At 40.3% G+C, this 19,540-nt stretch overlaps 1 long non-coding RNA gene across 1 annotated transcript; it reads left to right on the top strand.

The window, feature by feature from the left end:
* The first annotated feature begins 11,436 nt into the window (after positions 1–11,436).
* Positions 11,437–18,497, top strand: LOC111931616 (uncharacterized). Its single transcript, XR_002865690.2, has 3 exons — positions 11,437–11,890; positions 14,578–15,003; positions 16,041–18,497. It is a non-coding gene; the product is annotated as an uncharacterized LOC111931616 (long non-coding RNA).
* The last annotated feature ends 1,043 nt before the right edge of the window (positions 18,498–19,540 follow it).

Here is a 19,540-nt window from a genome sequence, read left to right as displayed (position 1 = left end):
TAAAATCAGCCCAATTAAGACAAATATATAATACATTGTTTACTCAGAAACTTATTTTTTTTACAGTAAATGTAAATGTTTATCAGTTTCTTGCAAGTCTCAAAGGTAATAAAAATATTTTATACATAAAATAAAACCTAGTGGTTCTTTTTGAAAGTTTTCATGACTAAACTAAATGTGTAAACTTAAGGGAAAATAATTTTATTTTACAGAATTTCAAATCAGATTTATTTCCTTGGTTGCTATTCATTCTTACATCAGTGTAATTCCCTAACACTCACAAACACTTGAACATGTGTCCCCAAGGGTCTGTCTGGGACTCTTTGTGACATAAAGAGGAAGGGATGCTGGAACAGCTCCTTTTTGTGTCTCTGGGGTTCTTCTAGACTGGGAAAAATGGTGGTTTATGTTTTTTGTGAGTCAGTAGTTGATAGGGGTCGGTGCTTTGCTTCAGGGATTGCTTCTGCAGAAATTCTGCAGTTGTCCTGCCTGAAGGAGCTGAGGAAAGATGGAGTATTAGAGGTTAGGATTTTTCCTTTTATTTTTAATTTTTTTCTCAGGGAATTTTCTCTGGAATTTGTTGCCTTAAAAATGGTAATGACAATACTTGTGGCTAAGAGGAGGAGAAGGGGGAAGGGTGCAGCTGACTGCAGTCTCCTTACTTGGGAGCCTTTTCTTGGGAAGTGCAGAGATACTGCAAGATTTTTGCTGGGGGGTGAAGGAATGGGCTCAGCTCCTCACTTGCTCTTGCTCTCAGATTGGAGGGAAGATGGCCAGGTTGCTGTGGGAAGAATTTTCTGCCACTGTGGAGTTCTGTCTTTTATTGCTTCTCCTACTGTGGGTAAGAGCAGCCTTTTCAACACCCAATCTCACTGAAAAGAACCCTCACCATCTACTCAGGTGCCTCAAAGGAAAACCCGTGACTCTTCCCCCCTGCCCTCTCTGAGGTAGCACCTGTCAGCTGTTTTTGGGAGCCTGGCTGCTACTGCCCAGCCCCACTGTTTTCTGTTGCTGCTTTGGGTTTTTTCCTACACTTTACCCCTACATCCTACGTCTGCCTGGACCCCTGCTGCCTCTGCTTCTGCCACTGCTTGGGGCTTAGTGCTACACTTAGATTTGCTGTTGTCGGGGGTCTGTTTGCCTCTGCCATTCCAGCCACTGCTCCAAGGTCCCAGCTCATTTTGCTATCCAGAGTGGGCACCAGGGTCACCTGCCCCTGGGGGCTCATAAAAGAAGCCCCTTCCCCATCCCTTTCTGCTGGCTGTGCCCGCCATTACCGCACACACGCGGCTGCGCTCCTGCCACAGTGCCCCCTGCAGCTGCGGGGGACTCATCGCACCCACTCTGCCTGGCCAGGAGCCACCAGCGCCTCCGCTGGCTGTGACCGTAACTACACCCAAGGGGAAAGTTCCTGCCGGTGAGAGAAGGGTGTAACTGGGTTGCTCTTCTGTTTGTTGTTGCTGCCATTTGCTGTGGTATGTTTGCCTTGTTATACATGTACATGCTAGTAAAGAACTGTTATTCATTTTCCCATATCTTTACCTGAAAATTCCTTAACTTCAAAGTTATAACAACTCAGAGGGAAGGGGGTCATATTTTCCATTCCAAGGGTTCCAGCTTTCCTTGGCAGACATCTGTCCTTTAAACCAGGATGTGGAGAAAGATATTTTGGAAGGGTCTAGTGTGCAAGGACAAGGGGGAATGGCTTCCCATTGCCAGAGGGCAGGGTTGGATGAGATATTGGGAAGGAATATGAGGGTGGTGAGGCCCTGGCACAGAGAAGCAGTGGCTGCCCCTGGATCCCTGGATGTGTTGAAGGCCAGGCTGGATGGGGCTTAGAGCACCCTAGGATAGTGGAAAGTGTCCCTGTCCATGGCAGGGGGTGGAACACAGTGAGCTTTAAGATCCTTTACAACCCAAACCATTCCATGATTCTGTGAATTTGTAGGGATGTACAAAATAGGATAAAAGATTAAGACTCTTCCCCATGGAGAGGGTTTTCATCATGTATAATCTTTGCTCAGCATGAATTCATCCAAAAATTCCGTTTATAAAGTAAAAATTCTGATTTCTTTGCCAGAGGCCTCTGTTCAGTCTTCCCTGTTACAATGATCATGTGTCCTGTTGAACAGTGTATTTTTGTCTGGACTCAGTTTCACCATTGCAGAGTTACTTCCCAGAAGTCACTGCAGCCTCTGTTATTCTTGAGTGTGTGTCTAAAGGCCAAGTCAAACACGGTATGATTTTCCTGAAGCTGGGAGATTTACATGCAGCTCACTCTGAAGCTGTGCAAATTCCTGCCTTGGCAGCTCACCTGCTACAGAGAGAAGCCAGATGGAAGTGAACTGCTCTATGCTCAGCCTGGCAGCTTTCCAGAGACAGGGGCTTGATATTAATTAAACCTAAATAAGAGGTGAAGTGTGCTGGTGGGAGCTACTGGGAGCTGGGAGCTGCTGCCACCTTTTAGGAAGGTGGGATAACTGGTGATATGTGGTGTTGACTTGGAGCCCAGGGCTCACTTCTGCGGGACTGTGCCTCCCACGCAGCCCTGCACAAGCTCCACAGTGGCCTGCACTGGCTCCACTGTGTATGCTTCTGTAAGGCCTCAAACAATTCACTCAAAAGGGTTTTTAAATAGGCTTATGATTGTTCATACATTCTGGGTTAGAAACACTGAAGAAATACCCACAAGATATTCTCAAGAAGTCAAATAAGAGAAAGAACATTACCAAGCAACTTCAAAAAAACTAGAGAACTATTGCAGAAGGTTTAGTGCAATATTTAATCAACATCAAACACTTATCAAAGCATTAACTGGCCCCATCCAACTTAGCAAACTATAAGCCAAATCAACTTTAAGTTACTAAAAAAATTCTGAGAAGATAGAATTAGAAGAAAAAGACAGAAAAGACAAAGCAAAGGACACATATAGTTACCTGCTCCTGGGTTCCAGGGGTGTTCAGCTAACAGAAATGCCCAGAGGAGATAGGGTTGACATCTGACTGTCCTGTGTTTGGCCCTAAATACCCCTTGGATTTGCTGAGCCCTTCCCCCACGCGGGACTTGCAGTCATTTGGTCACTCAGCAGCTGGCTTAGGGGCTCCAGAGGTGGCTTGTGAGGCATCACCTCCAGTGTGCCAGGGGCTGGCAGCTCTGCCAGTCTGGGACACAGGCTCTAGGGGGCTGGGGGTTACAGGGCAGAGCGCTGCTTCACCAGGGCAAGGCCTGGCCTGCCCCTTCCCCCACACACATCCACCCCAAAATGTCTCAAGACATCAATCTTTCTGGTCTCTCATAGCTTCACAGCCGGGTCTTGACCTCATCCTGGAACCTGTGTCACATGGAATCTGGGTCATCATCGTGAGAGGAGACCTTCAAGACAATCCAGTCCAACCATTCCCCCAGCACATCATCACCCCTAAACCATGTCCCAGAACCCACATCCAGATGCCTCTTGAACACTTCCAGAGATGGTGACTCCTCCACTTCCCTGAGCAACTTATTCCAATCCCTGACTATTCTTTCAGGGAAAAAATGTTTCCAATATCTACCCTGAATTTCTCTTGGTGCAAATTAAAGCCATTTCCTCTCATCCTTTCACCTAAGACAGAAGTGATCAACCCCAATACAATGGATAAAAGAAACACCAGATGTGACACTGCTGATTTTTGAACCTAATACTGACTATATATTTTTTGTCACATAAAATTCACTGTGTGTGACCTCAGTTTGGGTATGACTAAACATTTATTTTGCTGACCACTTCACAAAAACCTTTGCTCCTTAAATTGCCCCATAATATTGTACTTGATATGTCTGCTGGGGAGTAGGAGTCTTCCTGCTCTATTCAAGTGGTTAAGAAAGGTTTGGATCTCAATTTAAAGGCAGAATTCTACTTTTGTTCTTGCCTGACTAATATTGCACTTAGAGCTCCCTCTATGCAAATATATAAAGATATTAAAGTCTTTATGGTGGTGCCAAAAAAATGAAGGGCTTGTGATAAGCTATCCAGTTTAGTCTTAATTTAGAAGAAAACATTGGGACAGGATGTGCAACATATGTGGAGAAGGGTTAATTTATGTATCTGTAAGAAACAAGAAGGTGATGGGGGTACTTATGGCTTGTATTTCCAGTGCCTCTAATTGGTCTCAGAGTCCAATCTAAGTAGTTATGAAAAATAATTTGAATCGAGTACTTGATTGAAATGTGGGTAAAAAAAAGACATTTTGATTAAATAGGAATGTGTAGGAATTTGTGTCCAAATTGGTTGGTTTGAAGCTCTCAAACTCATAAGCAATGTCAAAAAAGTATTGTAAAAATTATGTGACTACTATACAGAACTCTGTGAATAATTAAAATCTTCAACCCCCCAAAAAACAGGAACTTTTTTAGATTGAATTAAAAAACCAAATTATTCACTACTTTTTTTTGTCTTTTGGTGGAGACAGAGGTGTAATCATCTTGTTGTTTTCCTGTTGAGAACATCCCCCCATAGTAACACAGTTTTTGGACAGGAGTGTATAAATTCCCAGTTTTCTGTGGTAAGAAATATCACAGGAGTTTGGGAATAGGGCAGTGCAGGGGAAGGTATCTTTCACCTGATAAACCTTTTTATATTTACCATCAAAAGTATATATTATTTGGTGCCATGAGTATATTCTGTTGGCATTTGTAGCTGCTTTCATTGCTTCTTGAAAGCAGATCGGTGTAAAAGATCTGCAGTATTTTGCATGAGAGGCTTTCTGATAAAAAAATCAAATATTGATATAATCTTTGATAAAATCAGTGAGGACTGATAATTCCCTCTAATGCTCTCTTATTTTTTCAGGGGAGAAAATATAATTTGCTCTTAATGAAACTTGTCAACAGTCTGCAAAATAGTTGTTTAATCAAGATAACACAAAATCACATTCACAATTACCTTGATTAGAAGAGCTACCATTGTTCTCCAGTAATTTATTTTTTCCTCAAAACCACTTTTAAATATTGAGTAACTACAGGATTTGTATCATATAGCTTAAGTTCAGCGGCATGTACAAAATCAGATCACTGACTGTTGTTCTGCAGAGATTAAAATAAAACTATTCTTTGGAAATTATCCTTCCTGGGCTGTTCTAATGGTTTCTTCTTTGTTATTCATTACACCTATGAATATCTCCCCATTTCTAATTGCCAGGAGGTTTAGGTTCTGTGAAGAGTCATTCTCTCTCACTTTTTATTTTATTTTTTTTTCCTGAAGATATATTAAGCCTCCAGCTCTCGAAGTTGGCTTAAATTTATACTTCGGTTCCTATAACAGTGTTTGATAAATCATTGTCCACAGATGTTGTCTGCATTGATTGCTTAATTTTCCAGCTAATGGATCTAAATTTGAACAGCTGATGTACTGGTTTTAACCAAAGGGGGGAAGAGAAAAAGTAGGCACAGGGTAAATGAAGTCAGCTTGTGGCAGGATTGAGAGCTCTCACTTTTCCTTTCTAATTAGTCTCTGTAGGTCCCTGGGGGCTGAGGCCTTGGGAAGTGTTTAGAAAGGCAAAATGTGAGAAGCAAAACCTGAAGGATGGGAAAGAATCAAACAGAAGATGCTTGGATATAGAATAGGTTGAAAGTTACCTAACTGGAACTGATCAAACACCTTGAATCCTTGGTGAGCATAGCTGAAGCTCACCTGCAGTGCCCTGGATTCCTTAAGGGGCTGGTTCCAGGAGCCCCTCTCATGGCCTGCAATATTTGCACCCTTCTTTTCCATCTTTATTTGTTATTTTGGTAAAGTACAAGGCTATATGACCTGGTAGCTATATTTCCAGGCAAGAAATGCTCATTCGAGCCTGAGTTATCTTAAAACTTTTCAATGCCTTCTACTACTCTGTTTTTCTGGGTATTATTCATTTTTTCAGTTTTGTCTTCCTTTTCCAAACATTTTATGGGGTTAGGTCTACATGAAAAATTCCCATTGATGGTTTAATGAGTGCGTGTCTCTGTCCTTGCTCACCTTAGTTGTAATCTTTGCTCAGGTGATTGCCAATTAAAGATATTTTCTGAGCTTGCCAAATCTAAAACATGAACCTCTGAGAGCTTTCATAGCTCATGGCTCTAGGAGAGCTGAAGTCTTCCATGTTGCCATCTTCTTTCCACTTGTCAATTCTCATTGGAAACCATTGAGGCACATGTGTTTGCTTGCAGATATTTTGAAGAGATTTGCATTTATCAATGTAATCTAACTAGGTCCTTTTATTAGGGTTCAACATTTAAATGCTTGTAGAAATGAGATTAAGAATTATCTTTTCTTTATTCTAATGCACTGTAATAGGTGCAGCCTATTAGCAAAAACATTCCAAGTCATGTGTGTACTTCATCTCCTGGAGCAGCAAATGATATAATTGCTATTCTTTTCCTTTTGTGATGAATCTAACTGATAAAGAGTTCTTTGCTAGTAATTTCTTTGTATTCTTCATGTATTTTTCTTTTCTGGTCAGAAATTTTCCATGAACAGTTCCATTTTACTGACTTTATCCATTACATAAAGTACTTCCCCAGTGATTTCTACAAACAATATTTAGCTTCTAGTTATTTCATACACAGTTGAGTAATTTCAATAACATGTTTTCCATGTGCTGCCAGACTGTGCCAGCATGCCAAAGGGCTCGAGGTGCTCATCCTCTGCTTCAGCTAAAGTTAGTGGAGTGCAAGTTGTATTGTGATGTTACAGTCTCTGTAGCAAGACTGGAGGAAAGAGCCTTATTGTTCCTAAAAAGAATTAATTTCTCAAAATCTGGGGGTTTTGAAGTTTTTCCTGTCTTAAGTGGAAAAAGAAAAATATAGATATTATTATTTAAAGCCAACACTTTTTAGCTTGCATTCATAGCCAGGATGCAATCCATAGAAAATGTGGTTTAAAAGACCAATTATTAAAATAATTTTAGAAAGCTGAAGAAACAGAGGAGGTAAGGAACAGCTACTGAACTGTGTTAACTCTATTGTCCTCTTAAATTATATCGAGCTTTTTCATAATTTCAGTTTAGCGTTGCTATTTTTAACAGGGAAAAATACATTCAAATTACTTTAACAGATTAGAGAAAAAAAAGTGTGTTTTTTCTTAATTATCCGAACTTTGTTCATATCCATAGACCATTAAGAGAGCAACAGTACTTCTGATATTTCTTTGACAAATGCTGTATTGAACAATACAAAAAGGAAATAAATAATTCAGAATTACAGAGTGTTGTTCATCAGCTGAGTCTGTTTGCAGTCACATTGGATCGGACACAGAATAACACAATACTTTTTTAATCAAAAGACTTGGGTGATCAAAGTATCGAGAACACTGCAAGAGATCATTCCTCTCAGTTTATTAAAAAATAAAAGTCCAGTTGAGGACTTAGCTTACTTATAAAGGTTTGCATTATTTTCCAAGTATATCTGTACAATTTTATTTTCTGTATGAAGAATATTGCAGTGCCTCTGTGACCTCTCTGTGAGATTTAAAAATAAAACAATATCAAAAACTAGATTAAGAAGGCAGGGAAGCATTGGTGAGATTGGGTTCAATAGGGTCTGCTCTTTTTCCATAGGTTCAGACAGAACAAAATAACTGTTATCTTTGGAAGGAAATTAGATTATTCAAGGACTGGATGAACAGTGGCTAAGATATAATATTACAATATTTCAGAAAGAATATGCCCTTTGTAATTTTGCTACTTTTTAAAATATGCATTATACTTAAACTGGGTATTATGTAGAGCTCTGAGAAGGTTCAGTTCCCCATTTCAGTACTTAGTTTTTTTTTGGTGTACATCTGTGAGAATATTTAACAGTGAATTTTCATTAACTGGATACAGTTGGAAATAAAGAAATATTTACCATAGTTGTTTTTTTAAAATCTCATTCCACTTCAGTGTTTGCAGTTTATGAACTCTCATTTTTCCAAAACAATTTACCTTTCTCTGAAATTCTAAATCCTAAGGAGCTGATTTTTTTCTGCTAGATTTCATCCTGTTTCCTTGTAACAGCAAAGATTTCCGGTACCTCCAAAATATTCCTTAAAATATTTTCTAAGGATGACCTCTGAGTTTGTGTCATACTAGATTTAAGTAGCTCTCCTCTTAGGCCATAAAAATTAATTAAAACATTTATTAGGAGAAATTTGAGGGCTCAATTCACAGACTCAATTCAGCCTCTGGTCAGTTTCTATGTATGTGACAGATCCTAATTAAGGAGGGTTTTTTCTCTATCGATAATTTTACCATATTTTTATGTTCTTGTGTTACATCTGATCTTTTTAGTTATAACAAAAATCCTGCAAGGCTCTGGGTAAGCAAATCTGTTTGGTTTTTAGTGACATGCAACTTAATGTATGTTACCTAGAGTAGTTTTATATGTGTCTCTCTGACTATAAATATTTCCTTAAAAACATACTTTTAATCTTCCCTTCCTTGGGTAAGGGAATTGAAAGTCATATGTCCTGCTTGCTTGGAAGTTAAGGTAGTAAAGGCTTCCTGTGGGGCAAAGGCACTCAACATGGACTTTCAAAGCTGAAGTCCTGTCCCAGAGACCATGAGGGGCTTGTACCTGCAAAGCAGGGATGAGAGAGCAGGAGAAGCAGTCTTTTCTTCCAGATAACACTCCTGGAACATCTATTCAGAAAACTCAGTAGTCAACCTGGAAATAGTTGCTGGAATCCAGTGCTCTGTCCTAGTACTTTTCTATAGACTTCTCCAGTAAGAACCTAATGGAAAACCGCTCAGACTATTCACTGAGTCCTCATAGAGGTATAATGAACGTTGTTTATTTCCATCTTTAGCACACTTTTATGGCATCCTACAGGGTTTGCAGGCTTAACAAGCTGCTATTGGTTAGTACATATTGTTTTACATTCTTTTCTAAGTACACAATGCCATTGTTTCTTTATTCTTGCTGTTCCAGGAGAGTTTCAAGGACACTGCCTTTAATATTGTTACCTGGACTGAAAGCTGGTTTGTGCAGACAGGCTTTTGTTCAAATATCATGCCCTTGTTCTGCTAAAATATTCTCTACAAGAACCCAGATCACAGCACAGTATTTTGGAACAGAAGCTTTTCAGAGAGACTTCTAGGCTCTGGATCAGAACACATGGAGGTACCTGTGCTGTGTCAGTGCCTGATACGGTGTAGGTGCCTTCTGTCTAGTGCTCAGGGGTTTTGGATCCTCCTTGTGAGAAAATTTTGCAGTCTGGCTCTTAGAATCTGTTCTAAAAATGGGGCATTTTATTTTCTTTGATTTTACTCATTTGATGTATGTGTTAAATCACTGAGCTCCTCTGCAGGTTGTTCAAAACCTAAAGTAATTACTTGACCATATATCTAAGGTAAAAAAAGTGTGGGGCTTTTTTCAAAATGGGGTGTCGTGGTTTTAAACCAGTAACTAACAAAAAAATTACTTATTTCTTGCTGTGAGATATGGATTAGAACAAGAGCAAAACAGGCATAAAACTTAAAAGGAATAAAGAAAGTTTATTGACAAACTACAATAATAAGAACACCAGAATAAACTTCCAGAAAAACCTTTTCATCTCTTATCTACCCACTATTCCCTTGTTCACATGACAACAGAGACAAAAACTTTGCAACTTTGGTGGTTAAAACAGTCCAAATTCCTGCTACAGTCTTTTCACCAGTCTCTGTAGAGAAACAGAAGTTTCTTCCAGTTAATTTATGGAGTTTCTCACAAGAAAACTATTTTAGTTATAGTTTTCCATTGCTCTGATGTTAGTTTCCCTGAACTGCTGTTATCAGAGCTCACTTCTCTCATTTCACATCACTCTGAAGTGTGTATGGGCCATCAGTCTAGGGATGGCATTTCAAGGATAAGTAATTCAAAAGCAAAAAAGTCTTCTTCATCTGTTTCTGTGAGCTTCACTAGAAAACAGTTTTCTCATTGTCCCCCAAGGCTTCAAATTTTCGCTTCACTGTTTCCAGCACTTCACTATATCACAATCACTCTACTTTTTACTCGAAATTTTCACTTTGAACACTCTATTCCTCCCTATATATGGTCATGAACTAAAGGAGTTCTTTCAGGACTTTATTGTCCATCTCCATAGCTTTAACAGAAAAATATTTCAGCTTAATTAAAGCATCTTCTTAATTCTCTACCTTTCTTGAAGCTTCTTTTCTTTCTTGTCACTGGTAGTTTATAAAGTCTCTTTTCATGCTGATCACTCTCTTTTTCCTTTTCTGGATAAAAAAAGATTAATCTGCAAGTCTCATCTGAGAAATGAAAAGTTTAAAATCTTGCCCAGGCTTTGTAGATGGTTCTGTGATTTCTGCCGGTGCAGGAGCTGGAGCCGTCTGCGATAGAAAATTCCTCATGGCTGCTCTGGAGAGTGTAGTCGCCGCCCCAGCCCGCTGCAGGTCCAGAGCCTCTCTCCTTCTTCACTCAGCAGTCTCTAGTAAATTTAGTCACAGCAAAACCTGCAGCCGAGCCAGAGATCGACCCGGCCCAGTGTCATGGTTTTAAACCAATAGCTAAGAAAATTACTTATTTCTTGCTGTGAGATATGGATTAGAACAAGAGCAAAACAGGCATAAAACTTAAAAGGAAAAAAAAGGAAAGTTTATTGACAAACTACAATAATAAGAACACCAGAATAAACTTCCAGAAAAACCTTTTCATCCCCTATCTACCCACTATTCCCTTGTTCACATGACAACAGAGACAAAAACTTTGGAACTTTGATGGTTAAAACAGTCCCAATTCTTGCCACAGTCTTTTCACCAGTCTTTGTAGAGAAACAGAAGTTTCTTCCTGTTAATTTATGGAGTTTCTCACAAGAAAACTATTTTTGTTATAGTTTTCCATTGCCCTAATGTTAGCTGCTCAGAGCTGCTATTATTAGAGTTCACTCCTCCCATTTTCACATCACTCTGAAGTATGTATGGGCCAGGAGTCTAGAGATAGTATTTTTAAGGATAAGTTATTCAAAGGCAAAAAAGTCTTCTTCATCTGTTTCTGTGAGCTTCACCAGAAAACAGTTTTCTCATTGCCTCTCAAGGCTTCAAATCTCCCAGCACTTCACTGTACCATAATTACTCTACTTTTTACTCAAATTTACACTTTGAACACTTTATTCCTCCCTAGATACTGTATCATGAATTAAAGGAGTTCTTTTCAGGACTTCATTGTCCATCTCCATAGTTTTAACAGAAAGATATTTCAGCTTAATTAAAGCATCTTCTTAATTCTCTACCTTTCCTGAAGCTTCTTTTCTTTCCTGTCACTGGTAGTTTATAAAGTCTCTTTTCATGTTGCTCACTCTCTTTTTCTCTCTCTGGATAAAAAGATTAATCTGCAAGTCTCATCTGGGTAATGAAAGAGTTAAAATCTTGCCCAGGCTTTTGTAGATGGTTCGGTGATCTCTGCCGAACAGGAGCTGGAGCCGTCTGCGATGGAAAGTTCTTCATAGCTGCTCTGGAGAGTGTGGCTGTCTCTGCTTGCTGCAGGTCCTGAGCCTCTCTCCTTCTTCACTGGACAGTTTTTAGTGAATGTAGTTACAGCAAAACCTGCAGCCGAGCCAGAGATCGGCTCGGCCCGGCCCGGGCCCGAGGAAAACCTTCCCCAGGCCCCCCCATCTCCCGGCCGGGAGCCGCGGCAGGCCCGACCCCATCCCCGCCCGGCCGCATGGCCTGGGCAGGGACGGGAGGCCTGGAGCTCCGCCACCCTTCACAGCCAGAAAACAAAGAGAACCCAAGTGCCCTGACTTTACATCTTAAAGTAGGGTTCACAAGTTGATCTCCCTTTTCAATGGTTAAAATTGCTGTCAATCCCCAGTAATGACCAATAATTGGTCAGGAGAAGAGAGTCCTTTCAGTCCCCAGCAACTTTAACTTCCTTAGCTCTCACAACTACCTTAAAGGTAAAGTCTCCTCATGACATGGGAAATTAGTTTTAGTTAAATATCAGTGTTCAGTTGCAATACCTGACTACAACATGAGATCCTTGAACACTGCAAATACCCTGCAGATAGAGCAAGGGGGTACCATTTTTGAGCAAGTGTTCGTGATGATGTTGCTGAAATATGTTGTTTTATTTTAAAATACATACTTTGGAAAGGCCTGCCAGAATGAGTAAATGCTTGAGAAACTCAAGCTATGAAGTTGACCCAAAGTGAATATTGAAGTAATGTGTGCTAGTTTGAAAGAAAACCAGCAGGAGGAATCAACTCCACACAAATATCTTGCAAGATATTCCAAGTCAGAACTACAATTTAATAGGAAAACTTACAATAAAGAGAAACACTGGCTTAAACTGACAAAGTCATAATATGACCTAACACCCTGTTGGTCAGAGTGGTGGCAGCAGTCTGAATGGAGTGATGGATGTGGTCTTGTTGAAGCAGTGATCCTATAGAAAGGTCTGGTCCTTCTCTGGAGGTACATTGGTGGTTAATGAGAGCTCTTGTCCTCTTGGAATTCAGTGGTGGTATCATGGTGTCTCCAGCCCCAGATTATATGGAATGTTTGGTTCCTCCCCCAGGGTGGGGTATTTCACACTAGGATGATGTACTTCTATGAGTCATGCTGGGGAGTCCTTGATGGCTCATTGGCAGAGATGGCCTTCCAGTGTGGCTGCTGCTTCCCCAGAGGGAGTTATCATGGTTGAGTCATGAAAAAGATAAAGTACACTGCTCCACCCATTTTAACAGCTCATGTAGGTGGTAGTAGAATACATACTTTTGGTTACACCTTACATGGTAACACAAGACATAATGCAATCATGGCCTCACATCCGGGTACACAGGTAAGACTTCTGATAACAGAGGCTTGTTAGATAATAGCAGAAGGTGATTGGGAGTGATATCCAGATAACTGGACTGACAGTAAGACACATCTTTTTATCAATGGGAATAATAAGAGAATCACAGAATCACTGAGGCTGGAAAATCCCTCCCAGCCCATGGAGTCCAAGCTGTGCCTGATCCCCACCTTGTCCCCAGCCCAGAGCACTGAGTGCCACGTCCAGCCCTTCCCTGGACACCTCCAGGCATGGGCACTCCAAAGCTCCCTGGGCAGCCCCTGCCAAGGCCTGAGCTCCCTTGCCATGGAGAAATTCCTCCTGGTGTCCAAGCTGAGCCTCCCCTGGCACAGCTTGAGGCCGTTTCCCCTTGTCCTGTCCCTGTTCCCTGGCAGCAGAGCCCGACCCCCCCTGGCTGTCCCCTCCTGTCAGGGAGTTGTGCAGAGCCAGAAGGTTCCCCTGAGCCTCCTTTGCTCCAGGCTGAGCCCCTTTCCCAGCTCCCTCAGCTGCTCCTGGGGCTCCAGCCCCTTCCCCAGCTCCGTTCCCTTCCCTGGACACGCTCCAGCCCCTCCAGGGCTCTCTGGCTGGGAGGACCCAGAACTGGACCCAGCCCTGGAGGTCCCTCAGCAGGGCCAGCCCAGGAACCCCTGTCCCCCCTGTGCTCCTGTCCAGCAGCTGGCACAGCACCCCCAGGGCCTCTCCTGACGGGCCCTTTCCAGCCCCTCTGCCCCAGCCTGGAGCTGCAGGGCTTGAGGTGACCCCATGGCAGCACTTGGCCTTGCTGAATCAGTAGTTGCAGTTTACCTGAGAAATTAGGATGATTCTCCACCATGTGGAGTCTTTCAATCAAATGTGGATTTCTCTCTAGGAACAGCCATTGTTCAACAGCAAGTTGTGGATTTGATGAGCAATAAAATTGGCTTGTTTTAGACAGCACTTGACACTAAATGATTACAATTGTCTCTTTTGGAAAGAAGATAAAAGTTTGATTTATTAAAATTCAATCTTTTTTCTACAGGGAGAGTGTTTTTTGGCTTACATGGCATTTTGCAGTGTTGTTTTCCACAGAAAGAACAAAATTTTCAAGAATATGTAATGAATGTTCACTTCTTTAAGGATAGGATTCCCTTCTACTGTATTTGAAGGTGTTTTATTTTCTCTTCTGCATTTCTAACTTCAATTTGTTCTTTTACATTTATTGCTTAGCTTCATCCCAGAATTTCCTGTCACAAGTCTTTCTCTTAGCAGTTCTTGGAAAGTTTGGTTTATTAAGAATTGGTCTCTGCCCACTCTGTGTATTGAGACAGTACCTATTCAAAAGCTTGGATGTCTTTCTGAGGATCAGAGTATAATTTTACTTATGTTAGCCTCGGGGTGATTAGAAGCCATCCTGCCAATGATTTTAATAGTAGGAAGGAGTAGGCTGAAATCACGAGGTATCCTTCTTTAGAGTAGCGCTTTACACAGCATTTGGTTGAGCAGCCATGTGGACTTTAGGATATAATAAACTACTAACAATCACTCCATCACTGGAGAACACAAAGCAACTGAAGTAAGAGAAAAATAAATGTCGTATATGTATTTGGGGGAAAGATTATATATTTTTAGCAGATAATTTTTTTCTTTGTGGTTTACCTTGTTTTCAGTTTTAAGTGAGCTCTGTGCCACTTCCACGCTTAGGCTTGTGCAACATCTAACTAAGCCTGTGATATCCTTAAAGACTGGCAACTGCAAGGCAATACTTTACTTGCTCGCACAAACAACTCATTGTCAAATGTAACTTATTTTGATTTTGTTTTCCTTTACTAGCAATTGCACTCCTGTTTTGGCTTCATTAAGCAGCATTATCCCTTGTCGACTTGTGCTTCAGCATAGGAACCATTGTGTTGGACATTATCACTTCCATGAATTCTGTGTCAGCATCTGCAGGTTCAGAAACGTGTTCTAACAGGGCAGTAGCCCTTACTACCATAACATGGTCATGTGCCGCCCTGGAAGTGAAGAGTACTTCTTCTCAGAAGGTGGGAAGGTCATTTCCCTTCTACCATCCTGCTGCAGTTCTGCTGAAAAGGAATTCTCTGTATTTAGTTATGGAACCTCCTCAAGTGTCTCTGGGAAAATTGTGGAGCAGATAAAATCTCTCAACAGCTGTATTTCTGCATCAGCATTAACAAGTGGTACAGAGAAGTCATTGTCCATATTCAGTGTTAAAAGCAAAGCTGTTTCCTGGCTCAGGTAAGTATCCCCAGAGATTGGGATTCCTTATTTCTGGGCTCTCACCTCATGGAGGCTGCAGGGGGAGGGGTGCACAGGGCCTTTGTGAGAATGCAGCAGCCTGTTGTGTGATGTGATGCACACTTGTTAATTGGTTCCTTGTCACATGCCCTGAGTGTGATCATGTGAGGGATTAATGTCCAGATGTGCACTGGGTGTGGATGTGTGGCTCTGGAGGACCTTCAGAGGTCAGCTGAGTACACACCATTTGTGTTGTGTTTCTGGGTACCAACCTCCTTTGCATACTAAAGGAAGCAACCAAATATAATTGCATAAATAAGTGAAGATAGGAGCTTCCTGGAGTGCTTGAGGAAGTTGCTGCATCTGGCAATGCCTGCTGAGAGGGAGGGCTGAATAGTAATGAAGGAAATGGATTCAAAATGCTTCCTGATAGGAATGTCTGTGAGTGAAATGCTGACAGCAGACATGTGCATGGAGTCACTTCTGATGCTAAGGAGAGCTGCAGGCAGGCATCTGAGGCCAGAGCTGAGTCAATATTTCTCCTCGTGGTGTCTGTGTGAACTTGTCACACTGTTGATCCCATTAACCCTTTGGCCAGATGATTGCAGAAATACTGTCAATACCTGACAGCAGGCAGGCTTTGAATCATATATACACAGTTAGCTCTTGGACTAGTATCCTCTCCAATTTATTTGCTGCTACTTCAAGAGTTTCTATCTGTTTTAAAATCAGGCCTGAGTTATATTGCTACTGGGAGATATATCATGGCTTACCTGTTCTGTGGCTCCATGTTTTCTTTCACTTATGGCTTACCTTAATCATTAAGCTTCAGTAATATGCAAGTCACCATTTTGGCTTCATTTTCATTAAACTTGTGCCCATGTTATAAAATAAGGTGGAAATTTTCTGCTAAGATAGATGCTAGGCAGAGTCAGCTGTACTTATTTAGAATGAAACTGCAACCTCGTTAATCATAGCATTAATTTTCTTTCTGCCAGCTACAACATGTAATGAGTAATCCATCATCTGCTTTTCAGGCACAGCCCTTGTATGGCTGATTTGTAAATGCTCAGGCGAAGTTCCAGAGCAAGAGAACATCAGTGAGCTCTTGCCAGAAACGTGAAATATGTCTGTTCACTACGCTGGCCTCATGATGGGACCTCAAGTCAAACATCATCTGGTGTGGGACAGAGTGGGTACTGGACCTATTTTAAGCCTAAGGAGATAAATAGTCAAATAAAGGTAAGTGAGGGAACTAGTTCAGCCAGAACCAGAAATACCTAATCCCCTAACTGGAGTTGACATTTTTAGTGCAGAAAAACACATGATTAAGGAGCAGTGCCCATGAAATATTTTCTCTGGGGTGATGCTAAAGTTCAAAGCCTGATAGATGAAACATTCTGGTTTTCATCCCACTTTTTGAATGCTGGAAACATTAAGCCCTTTTGTAATGCTTCTCTGTACCTTCCAAAGGAGAAAAGTCTTGGGGTACAGTGACTCTGACTTCTCAGGCTTTGAGACATAGAAAAGAGCTATCTTTGCACTGCATTATTTAAGCAGGAATAGCTGAGGTTTAAGTACATTGTTTTTAACTGGGATCATGGATAGGTTTCTGTGTTCCTGGGAGCCTTTGGGGTCAGAACATAGGGGGGACTTATGCCTCCTCTGTATTGTGTTCCATAGGTACCTGAAAAACAAAACTATTTCAAATGCTGAAAATGTTAGGTGTTCCCACATCTCTCATGGAACAGCTTTACTGAATAGCTGCTGTTTCTGTGCATATGTCAATGATTGGAACTGGTGTTTTACCTATGGCAGTTTGATAGGAGTCAATGTTAGGCAAGTGTCACTCTACATTTCCATGGGGTACTTGCTGTATTCTGGTCACTTGGATCACAGGGCAGAAGTAGGAAGAAGGCAGTGAAGGCTAAGAAAAATGTAACAGCTTCTACATAGGGTAAAAGCTAATCTGGATTGGCATCCTGGAAAAAACAATAAGAGGAGAAATGAAAATGGTCTAGAAAGTCATTATGAGAGGAGAGGGACAAGATGATTTATTTGAAGATGGTTTCTCATTGTTGCTTGGAGTTAACACATATGGGAAACCTGGTAAAATTATCAAGCATGAATTTAAAGCAAATGAAACCCCGTCTTATTTTGACACGTTGTAGTTGCATCACATAATTCATGTCCATGGGATATTTTGAGGCCTAAATATAAACATAAAGGGAGGCCAAACATGCTTATGAGGTGCAGGTGAAAGAGATGTTTGTAGAGAACATGTACAGTTGAATATTAAGTGCAGTGGTCTGTCCTTCCTAAGTCTTCAGCTTCAGAAACCCTCAGGCTACAGAATGCAAGGAACAGTAGTTCTGTCCTTGTACTAGTCTTTGTTTTCCCTGGGTAGTCACTTCTGGCTGGTGCAGAGGTGGCAGCATGGCTTTACTCAGTGTGTCAGTTCTCACTGGAATCATGTGGAAATGTACTGCTGCTTTAGGATCTTCCCACCTAAACAGACAAACTCCAAGGTGAGGGAATTTAGAGGGAAAGTGCTGTGTAATGGCTCTACAAGAAACAAGCTCCATGTCTATTTGGAGAAATGACTGTGGGTCTGTGAGATTGGTTTTGACTTTGTCACAGGAATCTGGTCTAACAGGAAACAAGAATATCTTACAAATCCATGAGGTTTTATCTCTTCAGATGAAATAAGAATAATTTGGGAGATTTTTTCTTTTGAGAAATGACTTGATAAAGCCACTTTTCCTTTCAGAAATGCATTTAGATGTGTCCAAACTGTCATTTTGGCATTAGAACTGATGCTCTTTAATGAAATCAAATCCCACTTCTCAAGCTGATTATTTTACTTGGCTTTAGGATATGTCCCCTTTGAATGGGTTAGTTTTAATGTTATGCACCTCTCTGGGCTTGGCCACCAGATCACTCTAATTTTGAGTAGGGGTCTTGAGAGCTCTGCTATGCTGTTTGATTTAAATTAAATGCATTAAAATAATTCTTCTTTATTTCTAAAAAGAGAAAAGTCTCGATTTCAATGAATGAGAAAGTGAATTGCCCACAGCTGGTGGTGAATTGTTATTGTAAAGATGGTAGAAACATAATCACTGTCACTGCAGATACCTTTCATCCTGCTGCAGTTCTTCCTCAATTTGATTACTGCTTAATCTTTTGTATGAAAAATTGTAAAGATAATGACAGTAAGACATAATTATAAGTCAGTAGGATTATTCATAGCACTTCTGCTACAGTTTTCCGCCTACCAAATCCAGTGGATTATTCCTCAGTTATCACCAAACAAGAAAACAACTGAGCTACACTGGCCAACATCCTCAAGTACAAAGATGTATATGTTTGTTGTATGTATGCACTTGATGTAAGAAGGTCTGCATGAGATTAGATGTTTTTATATGGCAAATTATTCAAGACTATGCATGTCAGATAAAATTTCTCAGAATAAAATCTAATTTTAGATCTAAAAATGAGTGTTAATGTTGTAATGGAAATGGTTTAATGATAAGTTCCTTGATTATGTGTCTGGTTTTGTTTGCTTGTTGTCCTGCCCTACACATTTCCAGAAGAAAGCACATTGTATATTATTTTTTCTGTCTTTTTTGAGAAGGCAGGAATCTCTTACCTTCTGTTGTGAGCTCTTTGAAATTAACTATTCAGTATAAGTTCTCCAAAATATTACCAAATCAGTTTGGTGAGGTGAGGCACAAGTGTGTGCCTTTGTGTGAGCATATTTAATTTTTTTTTTATTTTTATTTTATATAAAAAATATTAAATATTTTTATTTTAATTTTCTTTTTTTTTCAAATCAAAGGGGAAAACAAATGTGAAATCCCTCAGCTTCTCATACAGCATGGAGAAGGATTTACATAAAATATACGAATAAAAAATAAATAAAGTAAATAAAAATAAATATTTTTACACTGAAATATTAAATAAAATAAAATAAAAAAATAAATAAATAAACAAACCTAAATATTCTACAACAATCAGTTTTTTAGTTGAAACTGAGAACATTTCACTGGTTTTGGTTGAATGAAGTTGCACTTTTTAACTAGAGTTCTGTGGAACTGTTTCTAGTGGTGATATCATTTTCTCTTCTCAGCTAACTCTAGAGATAGTATAGATTCTTTTTTTTAGCTTCTTCTTAGGAAATGGAAATTATTACTGGCCCGCTTTCACATCTCCAGTACAGGGAGGGTACTTAATATATGCTTGTTTTCAGTAACTTTTTACCTTGGTGCTTAAGGGTGGACAGGTTTGAAATCTCAAATGTACCAAAGAGAAGTTCATATTGAAACCCCACACTGTGTCTTTGATATCATAGGTTGGCATGAAAATGCCAGTTTTATGCATTAGGCTTTTATATTGTTTTGCCTCTTTAAAAGCAGGAATATCTTTCCACCAATTCAGATTTCACGAGGGGTGTGTGTATGTAGGAGCTGTAATGAACTAAGAAAAATGGTTTGATCCAGAGATATACCCTCTGAGTGTTGGTCCCTTCCCATGACGC

The sequence above is a fragment of the Cyanistes caeruleus genome, chromosome 8, assembly GCF_971803275.1.
Source record: "Cyanistes caeruleus chromosome 8, bCyaCae1.hap1.1, whole genome shotgun sequence".
Lineage (NCBI taxonomy): Eukaryota > Metazoa > Chordata > Aves > Passeriformes > Paridae > Cyanistes > Cyanistes caeruleus.
The sequence above is the reverse complement of the archived record's forward strand: the minus strand, read 5'-3'. Positions and strand labels throughout refer to the sequence as shown.